The 20,733-nt window shown below is 48.5% G+C and overlaps 1 protein-coding gene and 1 long non-coding RNA gene across 10 annotated transcripts in view; one reads left to right on the top strand and one right to left on the bottom strand.

Annotated features, from left to right (window-relative positions):
• Window positions 1–20,733, top strand: part of AUTS2 (activator of transcription and developmental regulator AUTS2) — a 785,653-nt gene that overhangs the window by 726,833 nt on the left and 38,087 nt on the right. The window lies entirely within an intron of this gene.
• LOC137485583 (uncharacterized) lies at window positions 16,805–18,980 on the bottom strand. The gene is made up of 2 exons (XR_011005380.1): window positions 18,821–18,980; window positions 16,805–17,584 (listed from the first exon to the last, which is right to left on the bottom strand). It is a non-coding gene; the product is annotated as an uncharacterized lncRNA (long non-coding RNA).

The following is a 20,733-nucleotide window of genomic DNA, read 5'->3' as shown; positions in this document are numbered from 1 at the left end:
GGCTTGGAGCACAAGCTGGTCTAGTGGAAGGTGTCCCGTGGAAGGGGGGTTGGAATGAGATGAGCTTTGAGGTCTTTTCCAACCTGACCCCTTCTGTCATTCTGTGATTCTTTAAAAGGTCGTGGCCCAGTGCTGCCCTCAGATGCCGTGTGCAGTTCTGTGATGCAGGCAGGATGTGCTGTCGCGTTGGGCAGGCAAAGCCCAGTGTGGTCAGACAGGTCAGACCCACTCCCGCAGTGAGACCAGCGCGGGGGTACCGAGGGTGTCCTCTGCAGAGCCAGGTGTGTGTGGGGGCTCCGTGGGTGTGGCACCATCACTGCCCAGTCCCACGGACACCAGGGGACACACGGAGCAGGGGGGAGGGCTTGTGCCCTACCCTCGTGCTCCTCAGGTCACTCGGTGCCTTGGCACCCTGTGAGCTCCTCGTGGGGTGACGGGCCTGGACTGAGCTGTTTTTCCATCTGCTTCTGGATCTGCTCTCTGTGTCTGATGCTGACTCCTACTCTGAAGTTATCACTCCACAGACCACCTTTGGCCTTGTTTGCACAGCCCCTCACTCTGTGCACACCAGGCTCACAGCCAGGACTTGTGGGAATCGCTGTAATACAATTAAGTGGTGATAACAATCATCTGGCAAGCTGTTCCACTTGTCTGGAAAGGGCTGGGCAATATGTGCATGTGGGACAAGTCTGTGCATCTTTTGAATTAATAAAAAAATTGAGTTTGTCGACAGTCCAGCCTGCAGTAAATTAACACCTTGCTTAAAGAGCTGACAACTTGAAGGAGGGGGTTGGTGTTTTAATACTTAAGCTTGTTTTCTCTGTCTTCACATGCCCTGTCCAGCATTACTCAAATAACCTAATTGCTCTCCAGCCTTTCAACAGCACATCAGCTTAGTGCCTTGCTGCCAGGGTGGTTGTTCACCTCATGGCCTCATTATGTTTTGCCACTATATTGGGGCCAAAAATAACCTGACAATACCTGCTCGATGCAGAGGTCTCTCAAGTGACAAACAAATAATTGGGTGAAGCAAACCCTAAGCACAGTGAGCTGCCACAGCCTGCTGTGCACACAGCCCCTGGTGACAACAGCCACCACGCTTCAGAGAGTGCCGGGACACAGGGGACAGCTGGGGAATGGTGTGTGGCATCTCCTCAAGTCATTGTTATTTTCGTGCAGGTAAAGGGCTGGCAACTTGGAACAAAGGCTTAACAAAGGCATTTGAAGAAAGAATAATTAAAAACCAGTGGCACTCACACATTATCATCTTAGGGGGTCTGTGGGTGTGACAGGAAGTGATCCATCTGTGCCTTTTAGTCTGATATTATAATTCATTTAAAGTTGATTGCTGTGTATACTTAAAAATTCGATTAGCTGGTAACTTGTCTCTAATGATGGTTTTGATTGCTTTGGCAGTTTAAACAAGAGCACTGAAACCTCTTGTCTTTGGAGAATGGCTGTCCCCAAAATCAGGTGTCCCCAGCAGGACAGTCCCTTTGGGTCAGCTGGGCTGTGCCAGCACATGGCACAGTCCCACATCCCTGGTGAGTGTTGGGTGCTGCCCTTCCCCACAGCAGCACAGACCCTGCACTGCTCTCATCCTCCTGGCACACCCCAAATCCCCCAAAACCCCCAAATCCCCTGGGGCTCTGGCAGCACGGGGCTCTGGGGTGCCCAGGGAGCTACAGGAAAACACCCTGGAGATCACAGCTGGGTCTGAGGACACAGGGAATGGCTTTAAACTGAAGGAGGGCAGGGGTAGGTGAGATATTGGGAAGAAGTTCTCTGCTGTGAGGGTGGGCAGGCCCTGGCACAGGGTGCCCAGAGCAGCTGGGGCTGCCCCTGGATCCCTGGCAGTGCCCAAGGCCAGGCTGGACACTGGGGCTTGGAGCAGCCTGGGACAGTGGGAGGTGTCCCTGCCCATGGCAGGGGTGGCACTGGATGGGATTTAAGGTTCCTTCCAACCCAAACCTTTTGGGGTTCTCTGAGTAGCTGATACTGCTAATCCTGCGTGACTTAGTGGATCAAATGAAATAGGTATGTTCACAAGTGTGTGAGAGACTGTAAGCTGACGTTTCCTGGAGTTGCTCCTTTTTAAGCAGTTTTTATCTCCCTTTTTGTGCTTGTGAGTGAGTAGTGAGTTGGGATTTTCTGCCAGGTCAGTCCCAGTGTGTGCCCAGCAGCCGAGCAGGGGATGAGGATGTTCCTGTTCCTGTTTGCTGAGCTCAGGCAGGCAGTGTTGGTAAGCAGAGCGTGGGGAGGAGAGGGAGAAGCAGCATCGTGATGTTACTGGAAGTGATTCAGAAAGATGCTACAGGGGAACGTTACTTGTTTTGGCAAAGAATCTGTAGCATTTTTCTGCACTGTTTAATGGTTCTTCTGCTGCTAGCAGTCAGAATGAGGAGTGGCCAAAATAACCAGGGCAGCTGTGGAAACTTCAAAGCTCAGGGATCAGCCTAGTTTGTGGATATAAGTCTGCTTTCAGAATTTATGTGTTCATGTTGCTTATTTTAGTAAACATATTACGGATAAAGTAATTTCCAAATGCAAACAGGAGGCAGGGAGTAGGATTCTGTCTTTGAGCTGGTTCTTCAGGAAATGATAAACAGACTTTAGCAGTCTCCATTTGAATATTTGGGTTTTATTTGCTTTCCTTTGGCTAACCATGGAACTTAAGCACTGCTTAAAACCCAGAGTTTATCACTGGGCTTTCATTTTCTCTCTGCAACTTAAACTTTGCCCTTTGTGGATGGAGTGAATCCATTCTGTTGGGCTGTGGTTTTAATATGGAAAAAGCACACCGAGAACTTGCTCTGACAGGAAGAAGGTAAATGATTTCCCTATGTCTCAGGCGGGTTAGATTTTTTTTTTTTTTTTTCTTTTAAAAAAAGAAAAAAAATTGCTTATACTCTATTTACCTTTTCCCCTGAGGAGTAAATGGGAGGTGGAGGCAGCGCATACTTTCTGACACGGTGTGTTTGAGATTCTCTGCTTTCAACAACAACACGTCAGCCAGGAGCGAATTTCCTCAGGGTGGTTTGCTGATGGACGTGCTGAACCTTGCCTTGTCAACTGGCACATTCCTGGGATTTCATGCACCAGCAGCCCTGGTGTGAAGTGGGAGCTGCACAGAGCAATAATTCACATTTATTGTGCAGGTTAGGAACAAACAGCAGCAGGATCAGAGATGCTTGTGTTTGAGTACAGGACTTGAAAGGTTGGGATGAGTCCAGAGGAGGCCATGAAGATGCTCCAGGGGCTGGAGCTGCTTTGCTGTGAGGCTCTGGAATGACCTTATTGTGGTCTTCCTGTGTCTGAAGGGGCTCCAGGAGAGCTGGAGGGGGACTGGGGACAAGGCATGGAGGGACAGGACACAGGGAATGGCTCCCACTGCCTGAGGGCAGGGATGGATGGGATATCGGGCAGGAATTGTTCCCTGGGAGGGTGGGCAGGCCCTGGCACAGGTGCCCAGAGCAGCTGTGGCTGCCCCTGGATCCCTGGCAGTGCCCAAGGCCAGGCTGGACAGGGCTTGGAGCAGCCTGGGACAGTGGGAGGTGTCCCTGCCATGGCAGGGCTGGCACTGGATGGGCTTTGAGGTCCCCTCCAACCCCAGCCACTTCATGATTCCATGGTAAACCTTCAAATCCCATTTTCTCAAATATAAAAATAATTGTAGATTCAGGCATCCCTTGGAGAGCTGCAATTAGTTCTGAGAACAAAAGGCTTTAGAGTTATACACCGTTACAATCATGTTCTTTAAAAGGTAAACCAAAATTACACAGCCCCCTTCTCTCCCTGAGCATCTGCAGGAATGCACTTTCAGGTACATAAATATATGTATGTTTTTAATAATGCTCCCTCGTTTGACATGGTGTCTTGCCAGAAATGAAATCGTTAATGAACTCCAGAGGGGATTTATGCAGATCCAAAGCTGCTCATTACATCTATTTTTAAGTCTGTTGCTGCACTGAGGGCAAGGGGAATTTGTTGGAACCTGTAGAGTTAAAACTTGTAATTTTGTTTGCTAACTCTTGCAGAAGATTACAGCTGTGATCCCAGGCCCTTTGAAGTCAAGGGGAGCAGGGGGATCATTAGCACAGGGATTATCCCTGTTTTCCTAATGCAATACACCCAGAGAAAAGCTCCCTGTGTCCATCTCCTCCCACCTGGGGAGTGCACACACAGGGATGGTGTGTGGGGAGTTCTTCCCAAACTCTGGCTGTTCCAGGGCATGGCAGTGTGGTGTCTGTGCAGTCTCAGTGTCCATGGAATCCACGAGGTCTGCCACTGTATCATTTTAAAAGAAATCATCTACAATCTTATTCTTGGAGCCAGGGTTCTGGATGAGTCCTGCTGTGCATTTTGAGAAATCTCCATCTCAGACACTGAGTATTCCCCAACAAAGATGTTCTCAGAGGCCTCTGGTGTTAGGATTTTGTCTGGGAGCCCCTCTGCTCTGGGATGATGGGTACACAAACAACTCTGCAAGCAGCTGGGACAAAGGTGCATCAGGGCCAAATGCAAGGGCAGGTTTTAGGAGGAAAGAGCCTCATGTGGCAGCAGGATAGAGACATGGAAAAATAACAGAGGTGTCTGCAGAAGGCAAGGGGAGTGTGAGGTTGCTGCTGGTGTTGGGCTCCCTGCAGGTATTTAATGGGGTTTGCTGCGACGTGTCCCAGTTGAAGAGTGGTTCTGGAGCTGACAGCCTGCGCTCAAGGCAAATTCTTTTCATTAAAAAAGGATTTAATTAATTAGAGCCGACTGTCGGCTGACAGGGTAATTAACAAGGGAAGTGGGCCCCAGAACCTGGAGGTGAGATTATACAGTGACTTTAAATCTTTGCAGTCTCTGGTAAAACTTGGGCTTCCACTGGAATGTCAGGGAAATCTCACTGGCTGTTTTACAGGGCACAGTGCCTGAAAAGATTTGCAAGAAAAGCTGCAGTTTCCTAAAATTCACTTCTCAAGTAAAGATCTGATCTGGCAAATTTATTCTAGGCTAAGGTTCATTGAACTGTTTCAGTGGCAGCTTTGCACGTTGCTGTGCTCACGTGGAGTGGGCTGGGGCTGATGGGGAGCTCACATGGAACTTCATAGTTGGCTAAAATAAAACTAACTGCATCTTCTTTTGAACTGCTGAAATAAGTAATCACTTGCTCCAAGAAATGGGAGTTCTGGAACCACTCTTTTCTAATAATTTGCTTTTTAAAATGGAAATGAGCTTGTGAGTGGGTTTAGTGATTGATAGGAAGATAACTGAGAGTAGAGAGAGATTGAAAATCCCTGGCAGGGTGGGCAGGTCCTGGCACAGGTGCCCAGAGCAGCTGTGGCTGCCCCTGGATCCCTGGCAGTGCCCAAGGCCAGGCTGGACAGGGCTTGGAGCAGCCTGGGGCGGTGGAAGGTGTCCCTGCCATGGCAGAGGGTGGAATGAGATGAGCTTTAAGCTCCCTTCCAGCCCAAACCATTCCGGGATTCTGTGAAAGGGCAACACAGGGCTGAGTCCACCTGGGACCTGCTGACAGATCTGGGCTCTGTCATTCTTTTCCAAATCCATCTGGTGAGCACAAGTGAGAAAAGGGAAAGCTTTTGGTAGTTATTCTTTGAGCCATGTGGAAACCATATTTTATAGGGTAGAGAGATAATAGTGAAAATATAAGTAATATAGCAGGGTCTGGAAAAATCCAGCTGGAAAAAATCTCTTGACTTCCACCAGAGTCCACCAGAGCTTTACAAGGAGGCTGTGGTGGGGGAAAGCCACTCATCCATATTTAATCCTTTCTGGTTTGTCCGGGTTATTCCTTAGATCTGGACATGAATCCTTTAATTTGTGGTGTTCAGAGAGCACAGAGGCACTGGCAAGGCTGGATGATGGTGTGAACATCAGGGGTGTGTTTGGCAGGAGAGGTCAGAGCAGGGTCAGCTCATGGGCAGGAAGGTCCCTGTCACTTGTGCTGCTGTAAAAACCTGAGTATAATTTAAATGTAGTTTTTGGCTGTGTTTCTGAGGAAAATCACTGGTTTGAGAAAGGTGTTTCCTGGTAAACTGAGAGCAGCACATCACTCATCGGATTCAAAGGAAGAAATCTCATCTGTTACAAATGAGATGATTTACACTGGCTAATAATAACTGTGACTGTTCCGTGGGGGTGAGTCCTCAGGATTTGTCATAATGGTTGTTTTCATTGGCACATGAATACCTGGCTGTAAGAGCTGAGACACTCTGTTACAGCCCTTTCCCCTCGGGTAGAATTAGATGCATGGATTGCATATATCAGTATAATCAACCCTGCTAAGATGTCAAAACATCAAGTGTCAATCCTATCATAAAATCTAAACCCATCTTGTTTTCCTTTCCCTTTTCCCCCCCTGTGCTCCATCTAAAATAAATAACTGAGAAATAACTGAATGAATATAACCCATTTCTCCAAAGAAAGAAAAATAATTGCCTCCAGACTTCTAACTTACCTGCCAAATTGCATCCTGATGTGAATTGCAATGGACAAATTATAATCTTTTGAGACAAGGGAGGAGATGATGGAGTCTGCAAGTGACCCTTCCCTGGTAGGCACAGTCAAAATGAAACTAAACTTGGCAAGTGATTTGCACTCACACCAGGGAAGAGTCGGTGCCCAGGTCACCCTCCAGAGGCATGAACTGGAGAGTGTGAGGAGAAGAGCTCCCAGGGCTGGGCTGGGGCAGGAGCAGCTCCAGGGCTGCCAGGGTCACACACTCCATGAGCTCTGTGTTCCACCACTGCAGGGAAAAGCCCAAACCAAGCAGCCAGATCAAAACAAGGACAATGAAGAGCACGGGGGAGGAGGAAGGTCCAACCAGGGAGTCTCCTGTTAGTGGGATTCGTCTTGCAAAGGCCTTTTACAGGCAACGGAGGGGGCAGGGACCATCAGAGAGATTGGGGCATCTGTCCTCAAGAAGTTTGGTATTTGGTGGAGGGCTTGGAGCTAGATGAAGTTCAGTGTGTGGCAGAGGGGTGGAATGAGATGATCTTTCGGGGCCCTCCCAGCCCAAACCATTCTAGGATTCCATGGTTCCGTGGTTCTGTGCCCCCTGGGTTCAGCCCTGCTCAGACATTGTCACTGCTGGGAGCTCCTCGTGGTTCTTTGATGCCTTTTGCTGCCCCAGCCAGTCCTGGGCAGTGGCTTGGTTTAAATCCAGCACCATGTGGAGCAATCCAGGACATGCCTGGTGGCTGCCTGTGTTTAGGAGTGGCCATGAGAGTGCTGAGGATTACTGGGCCTTTAAAGACAGAGAGATTTCTATGATGTGCACAAGACCTGGCTGCAGCTTCTATCCCATTTTCAGTGTTGGAGTGGCTTCTGTGAGCCTGGAGGTGCAGCAGAGGGTTCAAGTCACAGGAGGCCATTACACAGGGGTGAGGGCAGTAATGCAGAGCGGTGCAAGATGTAAAGGTTTACTTTGAACTCCAGAAAATACCAGTGAAGAAACAAAACTTCATTTTCAGATGGAAGAGTGTTTTGTGAAGGATCTTTCCACACACCCCACTCAAATCCCCACTTTGTCTGCACACACAGAACATGAACTTGCCTAAAAAAACCTTTTGGTGTAAAATCTAAGAGCAGATACAAACTCAGTAAGAAACTACAGTACACACTGTAGCATCAACTATGTTAAAAACCCAACAATTGAGAGGGATTTCTGCTGTGAATTCAGCATGAGCAGTGGACACAGGAACTTTAATAAGCATAGTGATTTCAGTGAATACAGGAACTTCAGCAGCTGCAGTGTCTGCTGCAGCTGAGTCTTTTAAGACACATGGAAAAACTAAAATGAAAAATTGTCTTCCTTTATTTGAACCATCTAGATTGTTACTTTACCTATTTAGACGCATCTGGATTTGCACATGGTTTTCTGGCCCTTTCAATGCTGTGATTAGCTCTGATTTTTTTTTTAGTGACTTCCTAACCTGTTGTGGAGAAGTCAAACTATCCTACAGCCTTTGGTGAAACTCAAAACCCCTCTGGTATTTTACCACTCACTCAGGGCTGTTACTGCCTGTGCACATTGGGGTCCATTTAGGTGCCTCCTCAGAATGTACAGCCAAAATATTTGCTGTCCAAAGGCTTTAGCTGGGTTTGGATGGGGTCAGTAGGTTGACAGAGCCCTCACTGGTTGAAGCTGGGAGTCAGAAGCCAAGTGGAGAGTTTTGTACCCAACTCAAGTCACCTAAAAGCTGATCTTGACCTCTGGAATTTGTTTGGCTGTGTCAATGGTGCTGCCCCTGGAGCTCGTGCTGCAAACAGGGATTAAGACTGGAAAAATAAAGAAGGGAGTAAATCCTTGCAGCCTTGGCTGTGGGGAGCAGGAGCCACTACAAAAGGAGGTCATGTCCCACTGCAGAATGGCTGGAGAAAAACAGCACCCCCCGTGTTTGTGGCAGGTTCTAGGACAGTTGTGATTGTTTTTTTTAACCTCAGGAATGGTAAATGTCATTTGCTAACTTGCTCTGGAAGGTGATAGCGGGACCATAAGCATTTTCTGAGAGAGACATGAGCTGTAGAGGTTTATTAATAGGATGTAAAACAATTATTTGTTTGTGTGCTTTCCCCCCTTGGGAATTTTTTCTTTTCTGTTTTCTAAATAACACAAGACATCCTTGGCAGCAGAATCCCCACAGTTGTTAATGTCAGATTGTTATCAGATCTGGCAGTGATTGTTTTCTAATAATAAGTATGTTTTTCCCTTGCTGCCCATGTAAGAGTGACAGTTTGCTACAACTCAAGGCAAGATGAAAAAGAAAATCAGCATTTGCCACTTACATCCCTGAAAACAAATTATCTTCTTAATGCAGATCCTTTTCTATTATTTATCTGCCTTTTAGTTATCTAAGAAATGGCTTTCCAAGAAGCAGATGAGAGGCAGGGTTGGAATTCCTCTGCTTTTTAGCTCTTGCTCCAGCTCATTCCCCAAGCAGAGCTTTCTGATGGCTGTGCAGTGCCTATGTCCCCTGGGAGCCCCTGGGTGCCACCTCCACTCTAGTGGGGATGGGGATGGAATGGGGAGGATGGGGATGGGGATGAGGGTGGGGATGGGGATGGGATGAGGATGAGGATGAGGGTGGGGATGGGATGGGATGGGGATGGGGATGGGGATGGGATGGGGATGGGATGGGGATGGGATGGGGATGGGATGGGGATGGGAATGGGGATTGGGATGGGGATTGGGATGGGGATGGGGGTGGGGGTGGGGATGGGGATGGGATGGGGATGGGATGGGGATGGGATGGGATGGGGATGGGATGGGGATGGGAATGGGGATTGGGATGGGGATTGGGATGGGGATGGGGGTGGGGGTGGGGATGGGGATGGGATGGGGATGGGGAAGGGGATGGGGATGGGATGGGGATGGGGATGAGGGTGGGGGTGGGGATGGGGATGGGATGGGGAAGGGGATGGGGATGGGGGTGGGGATGGAGCCAGCCTAATCCCAGGGCAGCAGTGACAGCCTGGGGTGTCTGGTGAGAGGAGACTGGGCAGTGCTCAGAGCTCCACTCCTCTGTTGGCAATAACTACAGAGGCAGGGGCTGATGCCCAAACACGAGGCCACCTCTTTCAGAAAGGGGTTTAGTAGCTGAAAGGACTTCTTTAGCCTGAGAGTGATACTGTGTTAACTGTAACCCCTCTGGACTGTTTCTTCCTGGGGATGATTTTGGGAAGGCGCCGTGGCCGTGTATCAGTGAGCACCCCTTGGTGCTGGGGGTATTAACCACCAGTGAGAACGTTAATGGAGCACAAGCTGATGTGAGGGGTTTTTTGCCTTATCAGTCTTCATTTTAAGATTAGTGGCAAGATCCTGCTGTTTTCTCTGTGTGATATTCTTAGCTGGAAGATTAACCGATGTTCAGTTTCTAGAGTGATTTTAGTCTTATTAGTGAGAACATTTGGTAGTGTGTACTTTGTTTTAATTTAGTTGTCTGTTTTGGAATTTACAGTCTAGAAGACAGCGTGTTCTTCTGTTTTTAAAAAAGTGAAATCCATTTAGGAAGAGCAATTTTTTTTTCAGTGTGGGACAGGAGTTGTTTAGCAAAGAGGAGGCTATACATGGTAGCCCAGCCCCAACTCCCAGACTTAATGATGCCTGACTGCAAACTGTGTGGGAAAAGACTGGCATCAAGAATCTCTTAAAAGTTAAATTTCAAGAAAATAGCACAAGTGGAGAAAATATGTTTTTCTTACTCTGTTTTTCTTTGCTCTGTTTCTTGTGTATCAGACATTGCAACCAGTAGTCATTGCACTTATTTGGGTGAAATATTCCTCCCTGAATAACTTTTACTTCAATGAGCTGCTCTGTTGTCATTTCTGATATCCAAAATTGGAGCTCTGGAATGGATACCCGGGATTTTTTTGGGAATAGGAAGAGTAAAAACTTCCTTCACACTTTCCCCCAAGCCCTTTGACTGTGAGAGTTCTGAGGTCTCACCGTTGTGTTGCTGCTGCAAGCAGTGGTGCTTTTCCGTCCCAGTCAGTATCAATCCACGCTCACTCCCACGTGGTGTTGGGGAGCCTTTGAAGCTGTACATTGGGTGGGTACTTGAACACTTGGAATGGTAAAGGGTCAGGATGGGAAGTGGACCTTGTCCTCACACTGTGGTGTGTGAGAGGGGATGTTTCAAAGTCATTTTTCAGTTTTTAATGATTGGACTCAATGATCTTAGAGGTCTTTTCCAACCTTAGTGATTCTGTAACTCTGTGACTCAAAGGTGGCGTACCAGGAGCTTGGATAAACATGGAGCTGAACATTTATTATCCTTAAGTATTTACTGGTATTTTTTAAAGCTGATGTCTCCTAGCTGCAGCAGCTGGTTCAAATCCAGGTGTGGGTATGGTGCCTCTGCAGTTTCAAACAGGAGAATGAAAAAGCCCTGCAGAGATTCAGCTGCTGATGGTGGCACTGACACACATTTACACCATCTATTCACCATGGCACAGCTACTTCATTTCTTCCTTTTGTGAGCTGATGGTTACTTAAGCAGATTAAAGTTCGTTGACAATATTATTGCATATGGTTTGGAAGAGTGATTTTTTACTGTGAAAACCTGTAGAATGCAGAGATAATGTTACCTTGCCAAGTATGTGGCCCTGGAAGGAGCTGCTGCTTTGGCTGCCTCAGGGTTCCATCTCCTGCATTATTAGCAGAGCTCAACAGCAGCTCTTGTCTGCTGTTAGAGAGGCCCTTACCACTACTAAGAGAAGCTGAATTACCATGGAGTGGTAATAAGATGCAGCATTACTGCCTTTCATGATTTTATCTGAAGTCTCATCATCCTTTTTTTTGTTGTTATCTTAGATCCTTAAGTAATACCATTATGTGAAAGGCATTCCCTTTCATGAGGCTAAAAACTGCAATGCAAATAAAGAAAGCCCTGAATATACATCCTCTGGTTTTTAAAGCAGGTTCCTGAGAGGGGGCATTGACTTGTGGTAGGTTTTACACTTGAGACTGAAAACACTACAAAGTTTTGTTGAGCTGTAAGAGCAGTGAAGGATCTCCTCATTGTGATCTTCCAGTGTCTGAAGGGAGCCAACAAGAAAGATGGAGAGAGTTTATTTACAAGGACAAAGAGAAATAGCTTCAAATGGACAGAGAATGGGTTTAGGTTGTATATAGGAATAAATTCTTCCCTGTAAGGATGGGGAGGCCCTGGCACAGGGTGCCCAGAGCAGCTGTGGCTGCCCCTGGATCCCTGGCAGTGCCCAAGGCCAGGTTGGACATGGCTTGGAGCAGCCTGGGATGGTAGAAGGTGTCTCTGCCATGGCAGGTTGGGATAAGGTGGTCTTTGAGGTCCCTTCCAACCCAACCATTTGGGATTCTGTGATCTCACCTAGGCAGAGGTGCACACCTTGTGCATATTTGCCATTAGTTAAGTGAAGTCCTTGTGTCATCCTCTGTGTCCTGTCCCTATGTCCCATGCCTGGGACTGTGCCTGTGTTGCTGCTCTGGCCACAACTGGTTTGTTCCTTCTCCCAAGGCCTGGTCACTCCTGGGATCCCTCAGCAGTGTCACCCAGGGGGTGACAGATGGCAGACACTTCATGGCTCTGGCATGAAAACATTTCCAGCCAGTAATGGAAATCCCTGGGTGCTGCACATGCTCTGACAGGCTTTAGGAGCATTTTCTTGGGCTGTGTGTCAGTGCTTGGTCCTGGAGAGGGAGGGAGGTGGATCTCCCCCAGATCCTGAGCAGGGCAGCAGGATTGCAGTGCTCCCTCCCAGGGCTCAGCAGCCCTCCCTCCCTGCTCCCAGCCTGTGCAGAGACACCCCAAAGGGCAGCCAGGGGCAGGGACTGCTCATTCCTCCCCTTTGTCCTCCCTCCACAGTGAATGGGGGGATTATCCATTGCAGCAGCTGGTTTGGGAAGAAAGAATGTTGGGATGAAGTAATCAAATCCTGTCAGGGATTGCACCACGTTGGGAGTAAATCTGCTGAATAAACACACTGGGAGATTTAATAGGACTGTTGTGCAGAACCCCCTGCACTTTCCCCCTCCACACCCGCAGTGATGCTGCCAGGAACAACTGCAGCTGCTCCCACTGATGTTCAGTGTGAGCTCTATCTCTGGGTAAATCTGGAGTAACCACACAAATCATGCCCTTGAAGGTTTTGGTTGCTTTGGCAGCCGAGTTGGCAGTGTTGAGATAAAAGGGCTGCCTGGAGCACCCTGTGTTATCAGAGCATCCCTGTGAAATGCTTCCACTTGTTTCGGGCAATCCGAGCAGCTCCTTGCCTTTGAACAAGAGCAATTCTTTTTTTCTTTGTGGTTTCTTTGGATAATTTTGAGCTCCAGCATAAGTGCTCCTATCCAATGTCTTCTGGGCAAAGGTGGTTATAAAATTGTGGTGGAGCACATTGGCTTGTAGCTGTTGGAAAGATTTGGCTGTATGGATCTGATCTGGGATGCAGCAAGATCCCAGAGAATGCTGCTGTTCTTCATCAGGAGTCTGTGGGCAGGGAGAGGACAAGCTCAATTACAAAAGCACAATTATCTGGGTTATTCAAGATGAGAAAAAACAGCCCTGAGCATCAGGTGAGATGTCCAGGGCACTGACAGCCCCAGCAGCAGCAGAGCAGGTTCTGTGTTAGCACCAGGGAGAATGAACTATCCATCAACAGCCCCAGCCTCTAAATGCACTGGGATGATTCAGGGCAGTGACCTGTGGACAGCTCAATGATATTTCAGTTCACTGCACCAAAACTGTTCAAATAGATGTAAATAATTAAAGGCTGAATAAAATCTCAGAGCCTGGGATAGAAACCAGAGATGTTCAGAATAGCTGCTCAAGCTCTGAGGAACAGACTGTGCTCTAACCTAGGGCTCCATCCTGCTTTTAGCAGCTGAAATCAGGGTTTGTGGGTGGCCAGAGGGATGCTCACACATGGGAAAGGGCATGGTGTGAGAGCAGGGCTGGGATTGCCTTGGAGGAAATAGTGAGGACACCAGAGTGACCCAGTGAATGCTGGAAATACCTGCTGAAGTAAGCACAGAGTGGGTGCCCAGAGCAGCTGGGGCTGCCCCTGCATCCCTGTCAGTGCCCAAGGCCAGGTTGGACAGGGCTTGGGGCAGCCTGGGACAGTGGGAGGTGTCCCTGCCATGGCAGGGGTGGCACTGGATGGGCTTTGAGGTCCCTTCCAACCCAACCCACTCTGTGGTTCTGTGATCTTCTCCCCATGAACAGCTCTGTGGCCCAGTCTTGATTTTGCTGTGCTCTGTCTCTGTGGAACACCATAATAACCCTATTTCCAAGCGCTTTATTTTTTTTCTAAGGGTTTTTTTTTTTTGGTTTTTTTTTTTTTTTTTGTTTTTTGTGCAACAAAGATAGGCTTTTGGTCTGTACTTTGTAGAACCATTTAATGTTGTTTGGTTTTAATCTGTTGTGTGATTAAAATAGATTAATGTTGTAGTAACATAAAAACCCTCAGGGGGTTTTGTTCTCTTTGTAAATATTCTCTAGGATCTCTTCTGTCTTGTAAACTGTGTGTAGGGAGAGTGTTTAATGGGACCTGGGGAGAAAAGAGACACATCTTAAACTTAATATAAGAATTTAATTTTTAATAAGTTTCATTTGGGGTTAGAGTATTCATATTGAAGTGGAAATTAAAGTGTCTAAATGCTTTGTGTGTAAGCTGTTGGAAAATCTTTAAAGAGACATTCAGGGGAAAATCTTCCTTTCCTTTTTTATCTGATCTTAAGAGTACAAAATTAGAGAAGCCAGTGCTTGATGTCATGCTCTGATACTTACCCTGGTTTTGCAAACGTTGCTTTGAGCTGTCTTCAGGTGATACAGAGAGGGTTTGTGTGCAGGGAGTGACGCGTCCTGCCCTCCTCCAGCAGGTCCTGCTGGTCGCTGGGATCCACGGATGGATCTCTGCAGGGCTGTGCTGGCCACAGGGAGTTGGACAGAGTCAGCTCCCTTGCAGCTCCTGGCTGTGTGGAGCAGAGGAGAGCTGAAGCAGGCTGGATGTGCCACTGTGGGTTTTACCAGGGTCCAGCAAAGGGCCTGTGGTCTCTCCAGCCTTGTGGGTGAAAAGGGTGAAGAGAAGATCAGTCACTTCATAGATGTGTTCTGGTCTTTGGCTGGGAGCAACAGCTTTGCTGTTTTATTGAAGCTGAGGGAGATTTTTACTGTTTGGTAAGAGCAGCTCTAAACCTGGCAGCCTGGAGAGGAGGGGGAAGCTGGGCTGCAGGCAGCTCCTGGTGTGCTTCGGGCTCTGCCAGGCCAGAGTCACATCTCAGAGGGAACCATCACCTCTCCAGCCAGCACCCTGGGGAGCACCTGCACGTTTGGCTGCCACTTCACCCGTGGCAGAGGTCATGGTTTGGGGTGCTCCATCTCTCCCCTCTGTGGAGCCGTCTCTGGTGGCCACGGGCTGCTGCAGAGGGCCCCAGCACAGCCAGCATGGGTGGATTCATTACCCTGGGCTCCTGTGGCTGAGTTGATTTCTCTGCAGCTGATGACTTGCACAAGTGTGTCACAAGTCCCTCTAGAGTAGGGGATGCCACTCAGCAAATTCCAGCTGCAGCCACCAGCCCTGCTGCAGGCACATCCCCAGGCTGGGCATTAGTTTAATACCTCGGCTTTATCTTGGCATTGTGGGCTGCTTGCTGTCTTCATGGGGAGGCATCAGGATGTCCTCAGGTTCTTTGTAAGATTAAGACCTTCCCATGGCATGGTGACAAGGAGGAAATTTAACTCAGAGCTAGTCTGGTCCTTGTGAAGGAGGGGGATTAAACCGGTAAATTCTCGTGCTGGGCGGATTTGTGCCATGATGGCCCCAGGGAAAAAAACCTCCGTGGAGAAGGAACTCCAGCCTGATGGTGTGTGGAGCTGGGAGGAGGAAAGAGACTGATTTTGAGTCGAGGAACGAGATGTGAAATGGCCGTAGATCTGTTCTGTCTTTAGGGAAGAAGGGAGGGAATGGATGGAGTCCTGTGGGAGAGGAAGGGGCACGCACTGGGCTTTGCTGGAGTCACCTGTGAGTCCCCAACACTGAGAAGCAGAGTCCTCCCTCACAGGGAGCCACAGGAGAGCTGGAGAGGGACTGGGGACAAGGGATGGAGGGACAGGACACAGGGAATGGCTCCCACTGCCAGAGGGCAGCGATGGATGGGACACTGGGAAGGAATTGTTCCCTGGGAGGGTGGGCAGGCCCTGGCACAGGGTGCCCAGAGCAGCTGTGGCTGCCCCTGGATCTCTGGCAGTGCCCAAGACCAGGCTGGACAGGGCTTGGAGCAGCCTGGGACAGTGGGAGGTGTCCCTGCCATGGCAGGGGTGGCACTGGATGGGCTTTAAGGTCCCTTCCAACCCAGACCATTCTGGGATTCTGTGATCTCCTCCTATATTTATTTCCTGGACCACAGAGTTCTGTGTCTCCTAAACCCTTCTGTTTATTTCTAAACTCACTTTGTATCTAGAGTTAGTCCTTCAGCCTTGCTTGAAGAGGAGTAACTTAGAGAAAACACTTCATGTATTCATCGTGGCATCACCTCACCCCTCCCGAGGACGAGCTGTTAAACGTTTTCACCACTTTCCAGTAAAACTGGTGGTAGCTGGTAAACGTTGAACAGGAATTTTCTTCCCCCTTCTAGTCAGAAACAAGCTTTAGGAAGCTGGAAGTGAGTGGCTGGAGAGCTTCCAACACAAATGTCAGGCTTGGCATCTCCCAAGGGCAGGAGGGGTTGGATCCCTCCAGATGTGGAGGGTGAGGAGCACCCTCTGCAGCCTTCTGACCTGCTGCCAGGGCCATTTGCTTGTGCTGCCCTCCCTCCTTCCCCCAGAATCGATTTGACAGCCTTGTTTTGATGATAATTAAAATAAATCCCCCCCGCAGGGCCAATGGCCAGGGCTGTGTATGTGTGTACTTGTGCACAGGTGTGCAAGTATGTGCACACACATGGGATATGTGCATCTCACACTGGGCTGATCTGTTGAATGGAGCCACAATAGTTTCTTAAGTATGAATGGGCCCACATGATTTTCTGTGTATTTTCTGTGTATGTATATTGATTTTTGTGTATTTATATTTATTTTCTGTGTATTTATATTGATTTTCTCTGTATTTGCTCTGTTGCACTGGAGATCAGTAGAGTTGTAGCCTTCTGCATGTTGTGTAAGGGTTATTTATGATTTTATGTATCAGAGGTTGTCAGGGCCCCATGGAAAACCAGGTACATGAGCTCAGGACACGATTATTGACTGCTCATGGCTGTCAGCTTCACAGGAAAGGGAAAAAACCCAGTGAGGTACTTCTCAAACATCTCAAACACAACAGGGAGTAGTGCAAGGAAATAAATTATTATATCTTACATTTACTTACTCACATGCTTTCTTTGAACTACAGTGAGGCATTCTGGCATTCTGCCAAGTTTAAATTTGACCTTTTTTTAAAATCCTTATTATTATTCTCATGAAACAAATACAGAGAGGCCTTAAGCAAGAGCTGATTCGTGTTTTACACCAGCCCCTGCCCTGGAAAGCTCATCATCTAAATCCTGGAAAAGGAAACAGGGCCAAGCACTGACCTAACTGCATCTTGAGGGAGCTGGAGCAGAACTTTAATCTTCTAGTCTACTGCACTGTCCCTGAATCACGGTGATTTTCCATAGTTCACATCATTTTCTCTCTATATTTGAAGATGTTGCAAAAATGAGTTCGCCCAACACATCCTCGAGGTTTATTGCTAAAAGCTCCTCGTAGCCTTGCAAGAAGGATGTGCTTGGGCATATCTATTACCTATTAAATCTGGTGAAATAATGCAGCTTTCCCACGTCATAACAAATCACACCCGTGCCAAAATAGCTGCAAACATTCTCTAAGACTTAATGAGCTCTTGCTGGTTCACAGTGGTCCAAACAAGTTGTTACTGTGGCTGTTAGAGAGTGCAGAATTATGTTATTGAAGCAGTTTCATAAAAAGACAAGATGGGTGTCAGGGAACCAGTCCCACACTGCAGGGAGGTGTGTGGGGCACACAAAGGCACCTTTTCCCCATGCTAATGCAGTTTATAGATGTGTAATCTTCTGTAATTCTGGTATGATTAAACAGAAGGTGTCTTTCTGTTTGAAGACTTTATGATTTAAAAAGGTGTCTTTCTTCCTGAAGTTCCTACAGGCTGTAAGAGAGGACAAAATAGAGGGAAATATTTCATATTTCCATTGTGCATAAAGCAGCTCTGGATCCCAAAATGAAGCAAAAGAGGGAATTTGGGGAGTTGAAGTCCACTCTGACTTTCAAGAGTTTTTCTCAAAGAAGCTTCCACACACCATCATAAAAACGTCAGTGTGAAATATCCAAGCAAGAGCAAATTGAACAATCTGGTGATTCTAGTGCCTTCATCTGGAGTCTCACGTCTGCAAGGGTGTGCAAAAGTCAATAACTGGAATTGGAGGTTATTGATTATTTCACTGGGCTGCTGTTGAAACATCATATGTGCTTGATTTGGTCTTCAAGCACCCGGTAAACGCTTGGGTTTAGTTTTACCTCCCTTTGTGAAAAGAATTGAAAATACTATAAAACTGAAAGTGTCTGGAGTTTTTTTCCCATTTTTGAAGTATTTTTCTTAAACTTAAATAAATTATATTTGTCAAGGTTCCCCTCACTCCAAGATGGAGATTCATGCCACAGGTGGGGGCTATTCATAATTTATAAGGAATTGAACTTTCTGTTGGACACTGCCACCTGCAGCCCCATGGATTTTAGGATGCTTGGATTAGATGTCTTCTCCTGCCTCTGCTTCTTGGAAACCCAAACTGTTACAGAAATGGCCTTTTTTCTTTTACTTTTAAGCTGAAAGAGAGTAGGTTTAGGTGGGATATTGGGCAGGAATGGTTCCCTGGGAGGGTGGGCAGGCCCTGGCACAGGGTGCCCAGAGCAGCTGTGGCTGCCCCTGGATCCCTGGCAGTGCCCAAGGCCAGGCTGGACAGGGCTTGGAGCAGCAGTGGAAGGTGTCTCTGCCCATGGAAGGGGATGGAATGGCTTTAAGGTCCCTTCCAACCCAACCCATTCCATGGTTCTGTGACCCAGAGTGCTGTAGGCTTGAGCTGGGCACTGGGAGAGGAGTCAGGCTGTCCCTGGCAGTGTGGGAGGACAGAAGCAGCTCCCTTTGCTCCAGCTGTGCAAAGCCCCCTCTGTGCCCTGATGAGCCTGGGAGCTCAGCACAAGCTGTAGTGCTCCCGTGGAGGGATATGTGCCCTGATAAAAGACCTTGGAGAGGATCAACAGAGAGGGGAAAAAGAAAATGAAATATGAGTTGTTCAGCTGTCGAGGTGAGAATGGAAGTTAAGCCATAAAACCTCCTTTCTCCACAGGTCACCTGTGCTGGGTGGGAGAGGTTGGGATATTGCATTCCAGGCCGACAGAGCATGGAGCCAGAGGAGGGGCTGTGGAATGGCTGTGGGATTTTCTTCTCTCTCCACACCAGTCATCCAGACACAGTGGGAATTCCTAGTGTGCAGTTTTGCAGCATTCAGGCTGCTCGTTCCTTGCTGGAAAGGCTGAGGGAGCTGGGGCTGCTCAGCCTGGAGAGGAGCCCCAGCTGAGAGGGGCCCTGGGGCCGGGCTGTCCCTGTGTGCAGGGAGGGCAGAGCAGGGCCCAGGCTCTGCTCCGGGGCCCAGCAGTGGCACCAGAGCCACGGGCAGGGCCTGAGCCCAGGAGCTGCCCCTGCCCAGGAGGCAGAACTCCTGCCCTGGGCAGTGCCAGCCCTGAACAGGCTGCCCAGGGAGGGGCTGGAGTCTCCCCCGCTGATATTCCAGAGCCATCTGGATGCAGTCCTGCTGGATGGCCCTGCCTCAGCTGGCACCAGTGACCTCTGGGCTCCCTTCCAGCCTGGCCCAGCCTGGGTTCTGGCCTACAGCTGGCACAATGTGCCATCCTGGCCTGGGGAGAGTGGTCACCACCACCCCCAGCTGCAGGACACTCGGTGCCCCAGTCTGGCTGCAGCACCAGCCAGCAGGGAGGTTTGGTGGCACCTTTGATCCCGAGCAGGTCCATCCCCAGCCCCGCCAGTGCCACTGAGCTGGTGCCTCTGAGCCCGGGTGTCTGTGTCACATGAATCCCCAAATCAAACAATCAGCTGCTGCCTAATCAGGAGGTGACACCCTTCACATCCACTTAAATATTGAGGGAGGCTCTGACACTGAACCTTGGTGATTTAGGACCTGCAGTGGGTGCTGCTGTGCAGGGTGAGGGACAGGAGCAGCTTTCCAGGCATTTCTTCCAGCAGCAGCACTGTTGGAAGCAAGCTTTGCCAGGTCAGGCAAAGGGTGCTTTTAGAAAAAGGGAAACGAAGAGGGAAGAGGTTACTTTGAATTCCAACTGTTTCTCCAGAGCAGCTTATAAAACAGCCTCACGTCAGGGAAGGGCAGGGCCAAGGGCTGGGGCCCCAAGCACTGGTCCACAGCGCCACTGTTCAACAGGTTTTTTAAATTTTTCATGTAAAAGAATTTTTATGAAGCTAACTTGAAATTTTCTTGGCAAATTTGTAGTGTGGGAACAACGAAATGGGTTCTCATCTCCCTGCCTCACACATTCCAAGGAAGGTTCAGGTGGGATATTAGGAAAAAATGTCTTCACTGAAAGAGTGTTTAAACACTGGCAGAGGCTGCCCAGGGCAGTGGTGGAGTCCCCCTCCCTGGAAGGGTTCAGAAAACAAGAGGATGCAGCACTTTGTGGTGTGGTTTAGTGTGCGTGGGGGTCAAAGGCTGGACTTGATGATCTCTGGAGGCCTTTTCCAACTTTAATGGTTCAGTGATTCCATAAAAGGAAGAAAAAGAAATTGTAAGTTGAGTTGTAGAGCTCCCTGGTGGAAGGTAATGTTAAAGTAGAGAGCTTAGGAGGGTTCAGAGGATTATTAGATGTTTACAGAAATAATAAAAAAGTTATCACAGTTCTGCCAGGTGGGATATCAGTTTGCCAGAGGAAGAAGCCCTCAAGGTTCCTCAGATGAACCAGCCTCATGCTGGGAGGGCTTGGAGAGGTTTCCTTGTGTGTGGGTTGTGGCTGAGTGAGAGGCTTCCATTGTCCCACTGCATCTGCAGCTGGCAGGAGTGAGGAGCAAATCCCAGATGGAATGGACCACTGATGTGCTGCACCACTTGTGAGCCCTGATTCCTGCTAAAATGTGGTGGGTTCTGCTGTGCTGGCACTCACAGGTGCCTTCTGCAGGGAGAACAGGAATGTGAAACACTGCTGGTGAATGGTACAAATT

Source organism: Anomalospiza imberbis, chromosome 20 (assembly GCF_031753505.1).
Source record: "Anomalospiza imberbis isolate Cuckoo-Finch-1a 21T00152 chromosome 20, ASM3175350v1, whole genome shotgun sequence".
Taxonomy (NCBI): domain Eukaryota; kingdom Metazoa; phylum Chordata; class Aves; order Passeriformes; family Viduidae; genus Anomalospiza; species Anomalospiza imberbis.
The sequence above is the reverse complement of the archived record's forward strand: the minus strand, read 5'-3'. Positions and strand labels throughout refer to the sequence as shown.